At 42.9% G+C, this 17827-nt stretch overlaps 1 protein-coding gene across 4 annotated transcripts in view; it reads left to right on the forward strand.

The window, feature by feature from the left end:
• Window positions 1-3694: 3694 nt before the first annotated feature.
• The window catches only part of FAM135A (family with sequence similarity 135 member A), a 165484-nt gene continuing 151351 nt past the window's right edge, over window positions 3695-17827 (forward strand). For all 4 annotated transcript variants that reach the window (XM_088471165.1, XM_088471157.1, XM_088471177.1 and 1 more), the window contains exon 1: window positions 3695-3939. The gene's annotated coding sequence lies outside the window, so the exon portion shown is untranslated. The remainder of the gene's footprint in view (window positions 3940-17827) is intronic.

A 17827-nucleotide genomic window follows, 5' to 3' on the forward strand; every position in this document is an offset into this window, starting at 1 on the left:
CGCTTGCAAAGCTGTGGGTGACCACCCACAGCTTGTGCAAGCGGCCTGGAGTCCGTCGCGATTATCGTGACCATCGTGCTTGCGACGAGACCCTGTGGTAGGGTCTAGGCTCCCGCAAGCCCGAGTGGACTTCCTGCTCTAATAGAGCAGGAAGTCCACTACTGACATCACTAGTGATGTTAGTAGGTCCGCCCTCAAACGCCAGGAGCTCCTTCGGGAACGCCTGCGTTTGCCCAACCACCCCCCTCCTTGCCTCCAAAATGGGGCGAGCTGTCACTCACCATCAAAAGCCACCCCGTCTTGTAGCGAGCCCCGCAGCGACTGAGTTGCAGTCGCTGGACGGGGCTCGCGCACAATGGACGTGGCGCGTGCGCAGTGGGACACCATCGAGCCGCTTGCAAGCCCCTTAGACACAGGGTCATCCAGTGGTGTCTCCACACTGCCTTGTGACACCACTGTAATGTCCCATTCCGCTAATATGGATAATGCCTGTGCATGGTGGCATAGAGTTGGGTTGGCCATTGATGGTTGGCAACAATGGTGGGCCACCAATAGCAAACATCAGTGGCCAATCCCCAATGGTGAGTGCTGGCCTTGCTATGCAAATGTGTGAGTACTGTCTGTGCATGGACAAACCATTGACGGCTCAACCAATGATTATTTCTTACCAATGGTCAAAAACCATTGACGGCACACCTGTCGATGGTCATCTCTAGCATAGTGGCATTACTGGTGGATTAGTGAGTCAGCTTGCCATGCTCAGTAATAGTGCACATAGTATACACTGAGGGCCTGATTCAGAGCCGGACGCTCTTGAAGAGCGCTCGCTCTGAATCAGGGCGGTTTCTTTTTTTGTTGCGGCCTCCTGGCCACTCGCTAAGCTGTGGGTGACCATCCACAGCTGTTGGGAGCGGCCAGGCGATGGTCGGGACCATCGGGGCTTGCGACGAGACCCTTGTGGTAGAGTCTCGTCCGTCGCAACATCGACAGCCGCCCCTTCGGGGCTTGCGCATGCGTGCGCCGCGCATAGTACCCCACAATCGACCCACTTGCGAGCGGGTCTGAATCATGCCCTGAATGTGCAAGTACTGAGACGCCCACATTTAGCATCTTATAATATTGCTTGGTATGCTACTATAAAAACTTGCACCAGCCGTATGGTAGGTTCAGTTTTACCGTCTAAGTAAGAGCTCCAATGTGAGCAATTAAGAGTCTGTGGGACTGATTCAGAGATGGGCGCAATGCCGATGTTTACACAGTTGAACGATTATCAGTAATCTGTGCATATGTATGAGTGGCACTGTGCATGCATCAAGTTTAATTTCCGTTGCCACTTGCAGTGAGGATATATGTGCAAAGTGATTGACAGGCATGGACCTTGTGTGGGCGGCAACTCAAATGCAGGCGCGTTGCGACCATTTTCGGGGCTTGTCTCCGCATGCGACTGTGAACCAGTACACAGTAGAAATTTCCCCAGCACTTGGATTTGCGAAGTCACAGGTGGGCATTGTGATACAAATCAAGGCGGCGACATTTGCCTATCTTCACACAGCCACGGTGTATAAATTTGCAGCTGCGGCGGCATTAGCCTACATCTCTGAATCAGTTTCCTTGTACGTAACACTCCCATAATACGCACATAAGATGGACCATTTTGGTGCTTCTAAATACCTAATTGCCACCTCCCAGTCACAGCTCACATTTCTGATACTGTGTGTCTAATATGCAACTGCGCCTCAAGGTGCATACACACACAACGATTTTTTGAACGATTATCGTTAAACGATATCGTTTAACGATAATCGTTTGAAAATATCGTTCACTTTCTGAGTCAAACGATGAACGATTATCGTTCATGCGCGTTCACGTTTGTAGTTCAGTCAGACTTGTCAACTGAACGATTTTCAGTAAGTTAATATGCAAAAATCGTTTGTAGTTCTAAAAAATCGTTCATTACATATAGTAAATGAACAACTTTAGTAAACGATTTTAGTTAATTTTTTCAATCGAAAAAATCGTTTACTAAAATCGTTCATTAACTAAATCGTTGTGTGTGTATGCAGCTTAAGTGTGTATGGTACATACTGTGGGACGCATGCACTGTATGAATTGTAGGAGAATATATATATATTTGCTTGTTTGTATTGCCAATGGACAATAAGTGATCATTCATGTTTAAAGATGTGGTATCTCTGCAAAGGTTAATAGATTTAACATATACATCTGAGTTTTGTGTGCATCCAAAATCATCTCCTAGCAATCAGTTGTCTGTGTGACCTTGATTTAATTGCTGGAGATAAAATACATATATATATTTTGTTTGTCTGTTTGTACTTTATATGTTAATCAGATTTGACCTTTTTCTGCCTGTGTCTGCTGCCAATTGAGTTTCTCTCTTAATGGGAGATCTACATTGTCTTACCAATATTTTTCGCTCCATTTATCCTGTCATAGGATATAATCTTGATTTCCTCATACAGGTTTTAAGTTATAAACAATTATATATCTTTGTTTATTTTTATTGTATTTTCAGTGCCTTGGTGCAATTTTTTTTTAATGAGTAACAAATAAAAATATCTGTTTTATTAATCTGCAATCATATCATACATATTTTTTGTATTAGTATTATACTCAAGAGTGCCCCACAAAATAGTCTACTTTACCTGCCCGTGCAGGAAATCTATTCTATACTATTGAACTTTTGACTATTGGGAGCACCACCAACATGTGTGATCTAATAGAGAAGCTGTTTCTCTTAGTTATTTTCATAATTGTTGGTTTAATTACAGATATTTAATTACCGTTTATACTCTTGTGCAGAATCCTTTTCCCAGTCTCTTTTTCCCAATTTTTGAAAAGTGTATACTGTGACTGGTGTAGTATACTGTGGCCCTATGTGTATAATGTGACTGGTGTAGTATACTGTGGCCCTATGTGTATAATGTGACTGGTGTAGTATAATGTGGCCCTATGTGTATAATGTGACTGGTGTAGTATAATGTGGCCCTATGTGTATAATGTGACTGGTGTAGTATACTGTGGCCCTATGTGTATAATGTGAGTGGTGTAGTATACTGTGGCCCTATTTGTATAATGTGACTGGTGTAGTATACTGTGGCCCTATGTGTATAATGTGAGTGGTGTAGTATACTGTGGCCCTATGTGTATAATGTGAGTGGTGTAGTATACTGTGGCCCTATGTGTATAATGTGACTGGTGTAGTATAATGTGGCCCTATGTGTATAATGTGAGTGGTGTAGTATACTGTGGCCCTATGTGTATAATGTGAGTGGTGTAGTATACTGTGGCCCTATTTGTATAATGTGACTGGTGTAGTATACTTTAGCCCTATGTGTATAATGTGACTGGTGTAGTATACTTTAGCCCTATGTGTATAATGTGACTGGTGTAGTATACTGTGGCCCTATGTGTATAATGTGACTGGTGTAGTATACTGTGGCCCTATGTGTATAATGTGACTGGTGTAGTATACTTTAGCCCTATGTGTATAATGTGACTGGTGTAGTATACTGTGGCCCTATGTGTATAATGTGACTGGTGTAGTATAATGTGTTGTAGTATTACAAGAGACAGTGTATACGCAGACACTGTGTGACTAGGACGCAGTAACAGTACATATGGCGCACACATATGCGCCCAGGAGTCATGCTACTGCACTGTACATAGTGACCGGTAATAACGGTTGATGGTCGGTGTGAGGTGCGTCGCTGGCCCGGGCACACACGCTGCTTTCCGGTCACTCTCAGTTAGACTCAGCGCCGCTGGGTTTCTCCTCCCCCCCTGTCTGTCATCCAGAGGCGGAGCCTTGCACCTCTCCTCCCCTCCGTGCGTCCGTGGCTGGCCGGATGGCTGTCCTACTCCAGGCCGGGGCTCTGGCCGGGTCTCCGCGGCTTCTATATTCCTTTTCCCCGGCCGCCGGTAAGAGCTTCATGCTGGGGGGACCCGGTACACGGGGTGACTGTGCGGCGGGCCCGGGCCCCGGGATGCCGTCATAGTTGTGCGCATTAGTGGTGACTGTAGGGTGTGTGTGCCCGGGTACCCGGGCATGGTGCGTGACTCCTGTATGTACTATGTGTGTGCATGAGGAGGGGCGGGGGGCAGTGTGTGGTACATGTACGTGGGAGCTGCCCGCTGGCTGTGTTCTCAGTAGTGTCACAGGTAGGTGAGGGGCTGCCGGGCTGTGTGTAGGTGTGTGAGTCCCACTGACACTGATGTGTGCTATGGGGACTGTCTGTCGGTGTCAGTGTAACAGATCATGTAGTGACAGGCGGTCTCTGGAGTTATCTGCATAAGGATAAGAAGAGCATGAGATTGGGTTGTGGGGCTGATATGTGTGTTTATGGCTTTGAAAAATGACAATTATGTTATTTCCTTTTGGTTTCTGACTGCTTTTTTGAAGCTTAGAAATATGTATACAATGCGTGGGCTTGTGCTCTCCTTTATAGTCAGCATTATAGAGCTGTTCCTAATATTTGGAAGGTGCCATTTTTTATAGCAAGCTTTTTCTTTTATTATTATTTTTTTTTAGCAAGCTGACTTGATAAAAAGCTAGTTATTGCTTATTTTCTTATGAGTTATTCATATCCTCCCCCCCCCCCCCTTGTGTGGATTTCTTATGTCTGCATATTGATTTTATGGATACCTTATTATTTTTGATTATTGTTGTTGTTTCTTTTGTTACAGTATTTGCCTTATTCCAAATGTTTGCTTCCACTCTTAATATTATTAATAATATCAAGGATTTTTGCAGATTTCTTGGCATTGGTGTACTGGGGATTGCATGGCTTGAGAGTTACTTACTGTATAAACCTCAAATTTGAAAACATGACACTAAATCTAAAGCAACCATGTAGATGTTTGCTCTCATCATCTGGCTTGCACAAAAGAGATTATAGTTTGAAAGGAGCCTATGGTTTTACTGCTTGTTTGCAAGTGTTAGCAATATTCGTAAATTACCCTCCATTTGTGCTGTCATTTGGGGAGGGAGGGTTAGGGGATGTATGTATTATACAGGATGATGGCGTTTGGGATCCTGGCGGTCAGAATCCCAATGCCGTGATCCCGACAGGATTAGAATACAGACACTTTGTTGGTCGGTATTCTAAAGGTGACCGTACACGGCACTATATACGTGCCGATGCGACGGATCGGCACGATATAGGTGCTATATCTTGCCGTGTATGGGCATGATATCGTACCCGATATCGTGCTGTGCGCTACTGCGGGGTCGTGCATCGCATCCCCAGGTCTTCCTGCAAAACCATCTGACCTGGGATGCGATGTACGATCCCATTCAAATGGTGGAGGGAGCCGGCATATCGTGCGGTCTGCGGGGACCGCACGATCCGTCTACTGACGGATCGTCGGTCGCACTGCTCGGTGCATCGCACCGTGTATGGCCAGCATAACCCTCCCCCTGTCCCTACCCTAACCCGCCCTCCCCGGTGCCTGAACCTAAACGCCATCTCCCTGCACCCTAAACCTAACCCTCCCCCTAGGGCCTACCCCCTCTAACTCCAGTACTTACCTTTGGGATCCCGGCGTCGGGATGCTGGCACCGGTATTCTGACCACCAGATTTCCCCGCGTTCGGGATATTGACCGCATCCCCTCTCATTTATATCATTGTAGCCTGACAGCATTATTGTTAAAGGCTTTTTCACATTTGTGCTGTTTTTGAACATTTTTTGTTGCTTACAAACAGGATGAAATCATTATTACAATTACAGCACACTGGTGTGGTGCATTCTTTACTTTTCTTTCCAATGCACTATTTTTAATTATTTTTCCGTCTAGGAACCTGTATTTGCTTTCTTTCACTTCAATGCATGAAAAATATACCCCAGAGGTTCTCTGACAAGCATCATGCCACGGGTGACCCTAAATGTCATTACATATGGCTAGACTTGTACTTCTAGTATGTGCTTTTTTACTTTATTATTATTATTTTTTTTTTTAAAAAGCATTTCTTTGAGGTCTATTGAAATTATTCATGTACTTCAGGCAGGTTGAGTGGGAAATACCCCAGTTATAGAAATAATTGATCCACTTGGCATCACCCCCACCCCTTTTACATCTTAATTCACATTCAAATATAGGGGGGAATTCAATTCAAGGCGAATTGAATAGCGCTGGGAGCGGGCTCTCAGAGCTATTCAATTCAGTGCGCTTAAGGCGCGGTATCCGGCATTCTCTGACCAAAGTGCCGGGCTAGCGGCTGTTATCGCCGATTTATGCAGAAATACAGCTGCGCGCCTGGCACTTTGGTCGGATTTTGTCCTCGCATCCCCCTGGGGAATCCTTAGCCCACCCTAACAGCGCGGTGTATTGAATCGCTATATGCATGTATATAGATTTCTTTGCATTATAAATACTCATGTAACAAGTTCAGAATTAGCCCCAAGGGTAATTTACCAAGTGCCACCACCAACATATATAAGTAATTTCAAATGTATCCCCAAAAAACAAAGCAGCCATCTAAAAGCTGCATGTTCTTAGTATTCTAGTATTTATTCATGTTGCCAGGGTGACCATTTCAAATTCTTTGGAACGCTGCAGACTGGATTCTCCACTAATGTATAAATCCCCTGATATCACTTAAATTAATCTCCCACTCTTTGGGAATAAAGGGCCAATTCCCCCAATGCGACCGGAACTGGCGATCTTTCGGTCGGAAACGCTGATTGGCAGCCTTCTGTGATCGCAGATCCATCGTGAAATCAGTGAAATTCTTCATGTTAAAAGTCCCCAATTTGTCGATCCCGATTAGATTTTATTGGATTTCATCAATACCCTGGCATCTGGGTATTGGGCAATTACGATAATTTGTCGCTGATGTATAGGGGCCTCAATTTAGGGAAATGCTCTGTGTGTTATATAATGGCTCTGAGGAGGGGCTCTGAGGAGGGGTGACCCCCACCCCCATCTGCTGAGATAGGAAAAGGCGGCTGTGAAGCTGCACCCCAATTCAGCGAGAGGTCATTTAGGAATGAGGGGCGCTTCTCCTTTGAAGCTCTCCTGTTATTTCGTATAATGTTGTTTTTGAGATATTATGTGAAGGTTAACAATGCTGAAGTATATCTTTAAAGTGGACTCCTCACAAAGCCACAATTCGTGACAATGTAGTTTATCAATTCACTGGGGATCAGTGATTTTTCTGAAGCCTGGAGTGATTCAGTGGTGTCATTTGTTTCCATTGAATTCATAGGCTACGATTTTATGACCATTGATAAGTTCATAAAATGGATGTGTGCTGAAGCTGTATGTTGTGGCTGGTTTTCAGTAATCAAAAATGTGATTAAAATATGGTGTTAAGCTTTGATGGACACAGGCGTATCTAATATATTTGGGTTTGCTGTGATGAGGGTGGTCAGAAAGGCGGCAAGGGACAGCAAAACATCAAGTCTATGGATTGCTAATTAACAAGACGGTTTGGACAACTGATGACATATTACTGATTTCCCAATCCAGTCACAATCTAATAGCAGAACAATACACTATTTGCTGTCTTGGTGTAAATGGAAGTGAACGCTAGCAAATGATTAGAATTATTTTTCAAAATTATTTGTGCTGCTTGCATATCAAGGGTTAAATAATATAACAATATAATATAACAATATAACTTTGTTGTAATATTTACTGAAAGCATTTTAACAAGGGCAGTTAAACATTCGGAGTGCGGCATCTTTCTTTGATACAGCAGAATATTTAGACGTATATTGGCTATATCTGGTATAAACCAACCAGTGAGCACTGTGTCCCACGCAGAGCTGTAGATATTGGAGTCATTATTTAAGAGCTAAGCAAGCTATCCTTGTGTTTGGGATGCTTTTCAAGAATGGTGTTGGCTTGCTATAAATAAAACGTATGTATGTATTTAGTAACCGATCAGTGTGCGGCAGCAAAATAAATATTGTTTATATTATAAACAATATGCTGCAGCAAAATAAATATTGTCTTTAAGAGGCCTTCTGAAAGCAAAGCTAATTATTACAAATAATTTCCTGGTAGGTTTATGCCACATATTAACTATGCCGTTCGCACGCATCGCTGGTCGTTTTTAACCTTTTACTGCCCGATTTGTGGGCGATTACCAAGCGATGGAGCGGTAACGACCGTCGTTATCGCTCCATCGCTAGGTTTAATAGCCTAGTGGATGGGCAGCTTTAGGCAGATGGTGACGTAAAACTAGATTGTAGTGGAAATTTTTCTCGAAAGCACACAAATTAATGTCATCTATGCTCTTAGGTTAAGAAGGAAACTACTCATTTGTTTTAGTTGTTTGTTCTCCAGGGCACACAGACCGCATTGATCAGTAAAATCAAGTTTATTCTGAAAACCTCTGTACGCATAGGAATCTATAACATTTCTATTGTACTGAACTTTTGATAAATCACGGGGAAAAGCTAGTTCATTGCAAATGTACTAAATGATGGGATCTGTCAACCTGAGCATAAGTCACTTATTGGGCGATTAAATTCAGCACAATGCTGAATAGTCCCAGGAAGGAGTTCCCAGGGGTATTCAATTGACTGTTCTGTTAAGTCCAACTAGAACCACTTAAGTCGGAGAATGGCAATTACTGTGCCTTAAGCAGGATGTTTAGCCACGCTAACCGGCATTCTCCAAACTAAATTGCCGGCGGTGAGGCTGTCTAAGCCGGAAAACAGCATCGCGTCCAGTACTTAAGTCTGTTTTCTGCTCGCTCCTCAGGAGGGTGCAAGTAGAAATCATCTAGTCAGGATAAACAGAACGGTCAGTTGAATACCTCCGGGAACTCCTTCTCAGGGCTATTCATAAGCACACTCAATTGAATCGCCCCCTTATAGCAATATTGGTGTATGTTAATAAAATCAGCAGATGCATGCACATAGATTAATAGTGGACAACTTCTAACTGCATTTATTAACATTATATAGCCTTTTTTTTTGGCCACATATAGCAAAATTGAGTCAATTTTGCTGTTAGTCTCCAATGTTGAAAAACATGGTTCTTTTATTTGCAGATCATACATCTAGCTGGCTTGTAATTTCCTGCAAAGCTAGATGTGTGCAGGTGAATTAATCAGCATCTGGGGGTTTAAAATGTATAAACAGTGACTGTGACACTAGAGAATACGCATAGGCTTATGTGGTTTGTGGAGAGCTGGAAGTATCACCTGTCTAAGTTGGTTCTCGTTCATACACAAGCTAAGAAACAGAAATGCATGAAGACTGATGTACGCTTTAGACATTTGTAGTGCCGTTTTAACATGTTGTTCATGTGTTTAAACTTTTTCCAATACAACCTATTGTATGGGAAACGTGAAAATACAGCCTTATAATTATAGAATGCGGTGGTTGAACCAGCTTGGTGTATACGTATTTTCCTTATTATTAATGCCCATTTACTATGTTGATGTGTGAAAAAGCGTAAAATAGCTATTAGGAGAAAATAAACTCTTGGGGGCGGCGATTAAATTGTTTTTTTGGTTGGCGAAAATTAATGGGTGCCTGATGGAGCAATTAATTTGTTTTGGGAGCCCATTAACTATCATGCTTGTCGTGCCCAAAAGTACTGGGTTGAGATGCGTAAAGCAGCTAACTTTTTGCACATTTCTACTTGTCACCTCAGGAGACACATTACTTTTTGCACATTTCTACTTGTCACCTCAGGAGACTGCGAGCAGATATGTTGACGCCCGCTGCAGTCACGCTCGATTGGAGCAAAAATTGAACTGCTCTGTTGGGCGCCCCAAAAAACAGTTGAAGGTTTTTTCCCTAAATTTCTTGAATTAAACATTTTCCTGAAATTAAAAATATATACTACTATTAAGTGCTGCTGGTGTCTGTGTGCAATAATAAGGATAAATATCCGTTTACTATGAATGTCATTGGAAGGCCAGTTTGCTAGACTGTGTCTTATGGTGCATACACACGGTCAGATTTGTCAGACTTGTCAGATTTGTCAGATGAACGATTGAACGATTAAACGATTTGAACGATTGAACGATTTTACCAAAGTTTTGAACGATTTGAACGATTGAACGATTTTTAACTGCATTAAAATGAATGGAATCGTCCAAGTCTGACTGCAAACCCATCAGATGTCAGATATCGTTATCTGACAAACGGGAACGCGCATCGTTGATCGTCCATCGTTCAGGCATGTCAGATATGAACGATTTTTCATCAGATATGAACGACTGAACGATTTTTAAATCGTTATCGTCCATATCTGAAGAAAAAATCTGATCGTGTGTATGCACCATTATACTGTAAAGTGAACAAAAATGATAACTCTTACCCAGTTTAAGGAAGGAAGTAAAGAAGTGTTATATATCTTTTCTATATTGTCATTTGTATGAGGTCATTTTATATAACAGGACACACATTCCCTTCCACTTCCTTCCACCTCTATCCTGTACTTTAGAATCATGCCATCGTAACACCAGCTGGTTTCAGACTATGAATACTTCTTTAACAGATGTGTATTACCTTGTTCTGCTATTTTTTTTTTTATATATAAAATAAGTTTGGCAAATTCATAGGTGCCTTTTTAAATATAAAATTGTGTTATGACAGCAAAAATATTGCAACGTTTGTTATGAAAAGTAAAGAAAAGTGATGATTTGATTACTGAAGATCAGCTAAATACTAAATATATATAATGGTGTACTCTTTGTCCTTGTTATAGTGATCTGTATAAATGTTTATGGAGTATATCATCTATCTGTTTGTCTTGCAGCTAGGGTTAAGCTGGGCATACACTAGACGATTTTTTGCACAATTTGGGCGAATCCGAAGCGTTGGAACGTCAAATCGTGCAGTGTGTACCCACTATCGCGATGCCGATGCGCGCTCTCGCGGGTCGTTTGTGGTATCCTCAGATCTTGCCTACATGCAGTAAGATCTGGCAATCTCGTTAGCGATGCACTGAAAATCGATAAGGTCGCACGATAGGTCGTTGGTCAATTTGCACAGTTTAAGTACGATATCGTATGTCCGGGAGTGCCGTGGAGATCAAGGGAAATCGCTGATGACATTGTACGCCATCTAGTGTGTAGACCTTTACTCTAAACAGTCCATTAATAATTATACCCCTTTCACACCAAAAAGCTGTGTCCGACCCGGGTTTTTTAACACTATTCCAACTCGTGTCACAAGGGAGTCAGAACCTTTTCACACTGCTCCTTGGACCTGGGCTATTCCCGGGTAGACCCCTTTTACACTGAACCCGTGTCAGCCCTGCAAAACTTGTGTGTGTCGTTACAATGGAATCGGTATGTAATCCCGCTGGCCGTACCTAAACTTAACCTCCCCCCTGGGGTGCCTAATCCACCCTTCCCCTAACCTAAACCTAACCCTCCCGGGAGGATACCTAACCCTCCCCCTTGCGGTTGTCCGCGCCCGGCTTACCTTCGATCGGTGTGTTGGGCTCCCGGCGTAGGTCTAATGACAGGCGTCGGGATTTCGACGCCTGTCGTTAGTGCCTTGCCGGGATTAGACAGTCAGGAAGCAGACGGTCGGAATTTCGTCCATCGGCTTCCCGTTACAAATGGATGTTTTTCAGGCTCACAAAAATGAGGTCATAAAGTGGTTGGCGACTCATCTCTGAGCGTACCAGAAATTCCAATCAGATCTTTTTACTGTGACCCGGATCCTACCTATATATCTGTCTGTTATTACCCAGTTTTGTTCTATTAATGTTTACAATTGTAAAGCGCAAAGGAATATCCCTGCGCTATATAAGAAACTGTTAATAAATAAAATTAATAAATTGGATAACCCGGGTCATACACTTATCCGGGTCGTTGCTGTGTTCGACCCTGGTAGCTACCAGGGTTGGATTCCCGGGTAACGCAGCCCAAGTTGACCCTCTCGCACAAAAATCTGGAACCAGGTTGCCGCGGCAATAACCTGGGTTAAACGTTTGGTGTGAAAGGGGTATTAGTTATGTCCGAAGATGATGCATTGACGTCAAATGGCTGGATATGTACAGTAATCTCCATTTTTATTTCTTTGTATTGGTTTCTAACTCGATAGAAACACAGCGTAGCTTCTATTAGACTAGCCAGCTGTATGTCAGTATATATAGATTACGCAGCAGGTTTGGACAATAATAGGCAGAGGAGCTGGTTTCATTGCAGTGGTGTGCAATAAGCGTAATGTAGTCTGGGCAAGCTCTGAGCCCGTGGACAGGACAGTGAACTTAGAAATCAGTAAAATGAAGACTAAATAAATGATATACTCAAACAAAAACAAAAGTTTAAACCATTTTAAAACTCACTGACTTCTTAAAATGATATAATTTGAGAGGAAAAACAATGGATTATTCTGGTCAGACAAGTGGTCACTGAGAGTTATGACTGTTTTAGACTCCTTCATGTATTTGAGACAGCTGCTGCCACATTAAGGTATTTTAAAAGTATAGTATAATAATAATAATAAACCAAATGACTTTCAAAACCTATTAAATATCGGATTTGATATAATTGTTTTTAATGCTATGGGTATACAAGGGTGATCTAACATTTTTCAGATAATTTGAACACTGAATGGTGCTGATACCTTGGAAATCAATTGTTTTATTTATTTATTTTTTCTTGAGCAAGTATAAATAGAATAGATAATCTAATTTCTGCCTTTTGGTGTTTTCTTGATCTTAGCCTGCAGTCAACAAAGAATGTCGCTCCCATTGGATAGCATGTAATGGAGCTCCCTATAGTCAGTAAATTTTTTATGTGCTGTCATGAGCTTACTAATATAAATGAATGCACTTGTGAAAATATATGCATACTTCATATTAGAAGCTTTACAAATTATCCTAATAGACTTCACTGGGACAGTGTGCTCCATTTCATTACCTTTTAAATAGGAAAATATCACCACTACATTTACATTTTTTATTGTCTTTTATTAAGCACTTCATAATGCAATGTAATGACGTTTTGGCACCAGCTTATCATTACTTAATGATAATGTAATCGAATTGTCAAGTCAAGGAAGGAGTAATTGTGAAGCTCTGTTAAATTTTAATTTGCTCAGGTGTGCGTTATAGAATTATCACACATTTGTATAGAAAAGGGTGCACAGTAATTACAAGCATGCCTATTTTGTACATAATTCCATAAAAGTTTTACTGACAGATTTATATATAAAACAGCAGATGGTTTTTAAAAATATAAAGAAAACTAAACTTGAGTTATAACTTCCGCTTTATAAGTAACTGACGTGATTTAAAGATCTATTTGAAGTGGTTTAAAAGCCTTCCCATTCCCCATTTAGTAGAAATTTAGAACCCACTTGGTACTGAAGCTATTGCTGGCATTTCTCTCTCATATCAGGCCTAAGATCCTGGGGAGTTCAGAATGTGATCTGTACTTTTCCAGTAGAACCCGTGACTACCACCCAACCAGTTTGTTGAGTTAGCCAAAGTAGCCACATGAAGCTTCTTGGAACAGTTTCGTTTAAAAGCAAGAGTTATGGGAAATGCTCCTAATTGGATTTTTTTCCCTTCAAGATGATATGTTTCTAAATGGTCCTTTTCACAGTCTGCTTGTTGACATATAACTTTCGTGCACTCCATCATTGTGGGACGCAAGCTGTGACTGCCAATTGCCAGCACTTCCATATTCAGCACATGGTATTTCCATTTAGTAGCAGAGGAATATAACCTGGCGACATCATATTGTTCATACCAGGGGTTCTCTCTGTCGCAATGTAGGGGATGTACTGCTTGGATCTTCTCTTCCACTTAATCTGTTAGATTTAGTATTTAAATGTTTTCAAGCAAGCTGTTATTAGGTCCAGATTGCACAATATCTAATCACCTTAGTGTGCATGAGAAATCCATCACTCTTGCCTCACTGTATGGGACTTATGAAAAGTGTCTGCCGTGTATGGGACACTTTTGTAAGTGTATAGGTTGCCTGTGGGACAGTGTGTATACACATACCATGCTAGTAACCCACAAAAATTCTGGATTGGTGTGTGAATGTAGCATATCGGAGCAAAAAAACCCCTAACATTATTAAGCTGCCTACAACAGACCTTATAGTATATTCAGTGGATGCACATGAACAGAGAGCAAAATAGATCCAGTTATGAAAAGGTTTATGAATTGGTGTTTGACTTGTTGCTCTTTGTATAGTGGAGTGTAAATTGTATGCTCTATAGCAGTGGTTCTCAAACTCGGTCCTCGGGACCCCACACAGCACTCATTTTCCAGGTCACCCAGCGGGTGCACAGGTGTATTCATTACTCACTGACACATTTAAACAAATTCAAGGATGGAGCTGATTATTTCACTTGTGATTCTGTGAGGAGACCTGCAAAACATGCACTGTAGCGTTCCCGCTAGGCTGTTTTAGCGGGGCACGGCGGCCTGCCCTCCTTCTGGAGGGCAAAAAGCACCCTGCCCTCCAGGAGGAGGGCAAAAAGCGCCCTCAGCATGCGCCCGGCATCTATTCTCCCTGTCTGCAGGGCTTGGGGGCTGCCCGGCGTGTCCGTAAGTGCCGGGCACGCCCCCAAGAGTGACGAAAAGGGGACGCGTCTTATAGACACGCCCCCTTTTCCGATGGCCATGCCCCCTTCTCGGTCGCGCGCGCTTTCGGTGCACGCACGGGCATGCCCTCTCTAGCTCCAGCACCCTGCCTCCCGCCGGAGCTAGAGGGAACACTACACTGTGTGGGGTCCTGAGGACCGAGTTTGAGAATCTGTGCTCTATAGTATAGTGCAGAAGACTGATGTCAGTGTGCAAACTACTGTAGTAGTGTATGCAATATTTTAAGCTGGGTACACACCTCAATCGACGAACAACATGTACCGCGAGTGCATAAACGGGTGTGTACACCTGATGTCTGTGAACGGCGTCGTTCAGACATATCAGGTTGGCCCTGCAGCACAGCTGATGCTGATATATCTTGCTGATATATCTGTACATCTAGCCGTGCGTACATGCGACCCGTCGATCATCCGTACACTGGCTGCAGGGACCTCCGACACTGACATCACAACGGAGTGGCCGATTGGTAAGTGTGTGTAGCTTACGAATCAGCAACTCGGATGGTCTGCTGACCGATCCGTTGTTTAAGTGTATACCCAGCATCACAATTGTGGGCTTTCATGTTCTAAACCAGTGGTGTCAAACTCTGGCCCTCCAGCTGCAGTGGAACTACACATCCCAGCATGCAGTGCCACAGTTTTGCTATTAGGGCATGCTAAAAGTGTGGCAGGGCATGCTTGGATATGTAGTCCCATAAAAGCTGAAGGGCCCGAGTTTGACACCACTGTTCTAAACTGTCCTACAAATTACAGAATTGTAGCTCTGCTTGGAATCTAAGACATGATTTAAATTACAGTTCAAAATCCAGGGAGTTTACCTTGTAAAATAAACCTGCTTAGTCACAACATATTTTGTCTTTTGCCAACTAATTCATTCTAGTATTGCACTCCATATGGCACAATGATGTCTAATGCTGCCATTGCATGTAAACAAGTAATATTACATATGAGGTTAATCACAGTGAACCATGATCTAGTCATGACTCATGACCCATATACTATCATTATGGTGCGTACACACGCTGCGATAAAAATGCACAATATTAACGATACCGACCATATCGTTCAGATCGTTAATTTTTTGGTGCCTACCAACCCACAAACGACCAGCGATACGCGGGTACGTATGGACGATAACGATATCGACCATTGCCCGTGCATGCAGGGAAACCTGGTCGTTATCGTCCAGGTTACATAGGGTGGGCTGTTGGCCCGTCTGTGGGTTATTGGTGTGCTGGATGAACGATCATCCAGTACATCGGGAAGGTGCAGGACGATCGGTCAGCGTTATTGTTATCGCTGGCTGATCGTACCGTGTGTACGCACCATAAGTAAAATTTGCTTGCACGAAAACTTGTTTTAGCACACGGTGTGGGGAATTGAAATATGATGCTTAAAGAAGTCCAATTCTGGCCCAATTCCGGTGAAATCGCTAAATTTAATGCATCAATTAGTTTCAGGGCCGAAACAAACTGGTTTTGCTTTAAAAGTAATTTATGCTTTAACTCTAGTGGCTATATTACTGGACTTGCGTGGAAACCAGTAAATCAGAGTGTTATGGAGCATACACACGGTCAGATGTGTCAGATGAACGATTTGAACTACGGACGATTTTTGACTGCATTAAAATGACTGAAATCGTCCAAAACTGACTGCAAACACATAAGATGTCCGATATCGTTATCTGACCATCAGGAATGCGCATTGTTCATCGTTCAGACATGTCAGATTTTCCTTCACATATGAACGATTGAACGATTTTTTAAATCGTTATCGTTCAGATCTGAAGAAAAATTTGACCGTGTGTATGCACCATTACATTTATTCTTCAGACTTCATTTAAACTGATGTACATGTATAATGTGAAACTGAATGCATCTCACTCCAACAAGAGAGACTAGCTTATATGAATCACACTGCAATGCTGGATCGCACCCAGGATTTTGTACACTGGTTCATCCCAGGTGTGCCACGGCTGAGACCCCTTTCAGACTGGCGGCCTGACCTGGCTTATTGCCGAGTTGCAACGCCAAGAAAGGCATCTGCCGAGCCTGCGCGTGGAGATGAGATCATCTCCAAGTGCTGGATTTTCCTATGCTGTGAACGGATCCCGGATCGCATCGTCCCGGGTCACCCGTTCACACTGCACCGTGAGCGGGGCTGAACCCGTTTTCAACCCGGCTCATTACTCGGGTTAAAATGCGGGTTATTTCAACTGTGCCCTTTCACACTGCACAATAACTCGGGTTGCTGCATGTTTACGTGAAATAACCCAGGTTATTGCTGGCAGTGTGAAAGGGTATCTCTTTACCATAAAAAATAGCCTGCAGGTACAATATGTTTGACCATGTTCATAAAGTATTTAAACATATCAATTTATTGTCACTTATTTAAAAAAAAAAATTAAATTGTAGATTGTAAATTAATTTTTGGAAAAGGAAGAGCATTACAAAACTGACAGGTGGGCATACATTTTGTACTATCACTTCAAGGTAACCCTCATTAGGCGAGTCCCTAACATCTGATACATTATATAAATTTATCCAGGACTTGCCTATAATAGTGTCTATTCCAGTGTGTAGTGTTCACTATATGATTTTTTTTTTAGGACATGGTGCTGATCACTGAGGAGGGCACACCCCCGTATGCACATGGGAAGGGCTGTGGCCTCTGGGAGGGGCCTGGCCATATGACACGCCCTCATTACCATCACTCTGGGGACCGACCCCAAGCTCTTCCTGCACTATGAACAGATCCTGCGCACATGCACGCGGCATCTATTCACAGGGGCTTTTTTCCCTTGCGGGACACTAGGATCTGCAGGTGGGAAGCAGGACTTGGGTCTTATGCTATAGCTGTGTGGCATAGATACATACTAGCCAACATGTGTATGGCTAGTAGCCCATATTGACCCCTGCCCACCTATACTTGAACTATGGGTAGGAGTCAGTATGGGCAGGCACCATGCACAGAGACTCTGTCCCCTATTAGCCTGCATCAGCTGTTCCCACATCCAGTGTTCACCTCCCCCAGTAGCTCTTGTTTTCAGGATTTCTCCGCAGAGTATGTCACTTGTGCATGACTGAATCCGGAAAACATGGGCAGAGGGTCACTAGCCGTGCTGAAGATAAGCCATGTAGTACACATACCTGGCTCTGATCGCATTGAAGTCGAAGCTGCTGGCGCTTGGTGTGAGCAGCTGCCATAGGGATAGGTACACCAGTTCATACAGCAGCAGCAGCACAGCAGGGATGCCGGCACCGA

The sequence above is a fragment of the Taudactylus pleione genome, unplaced genomic scaffold (genome assembly GCF_031769625.1).
Source record: "Taudactylus pleione unplaced genomic scaffold, aTauple2 ptg000015l, whole genome shotgun sequence".
Classification (NCBI taxonomy): domain Eukaryota; kingdom Metazoa; phylum Chordata; class Amphibia; order Anura; family Myobatrachidae; genus Taudactylus; species Taudactylus pleione.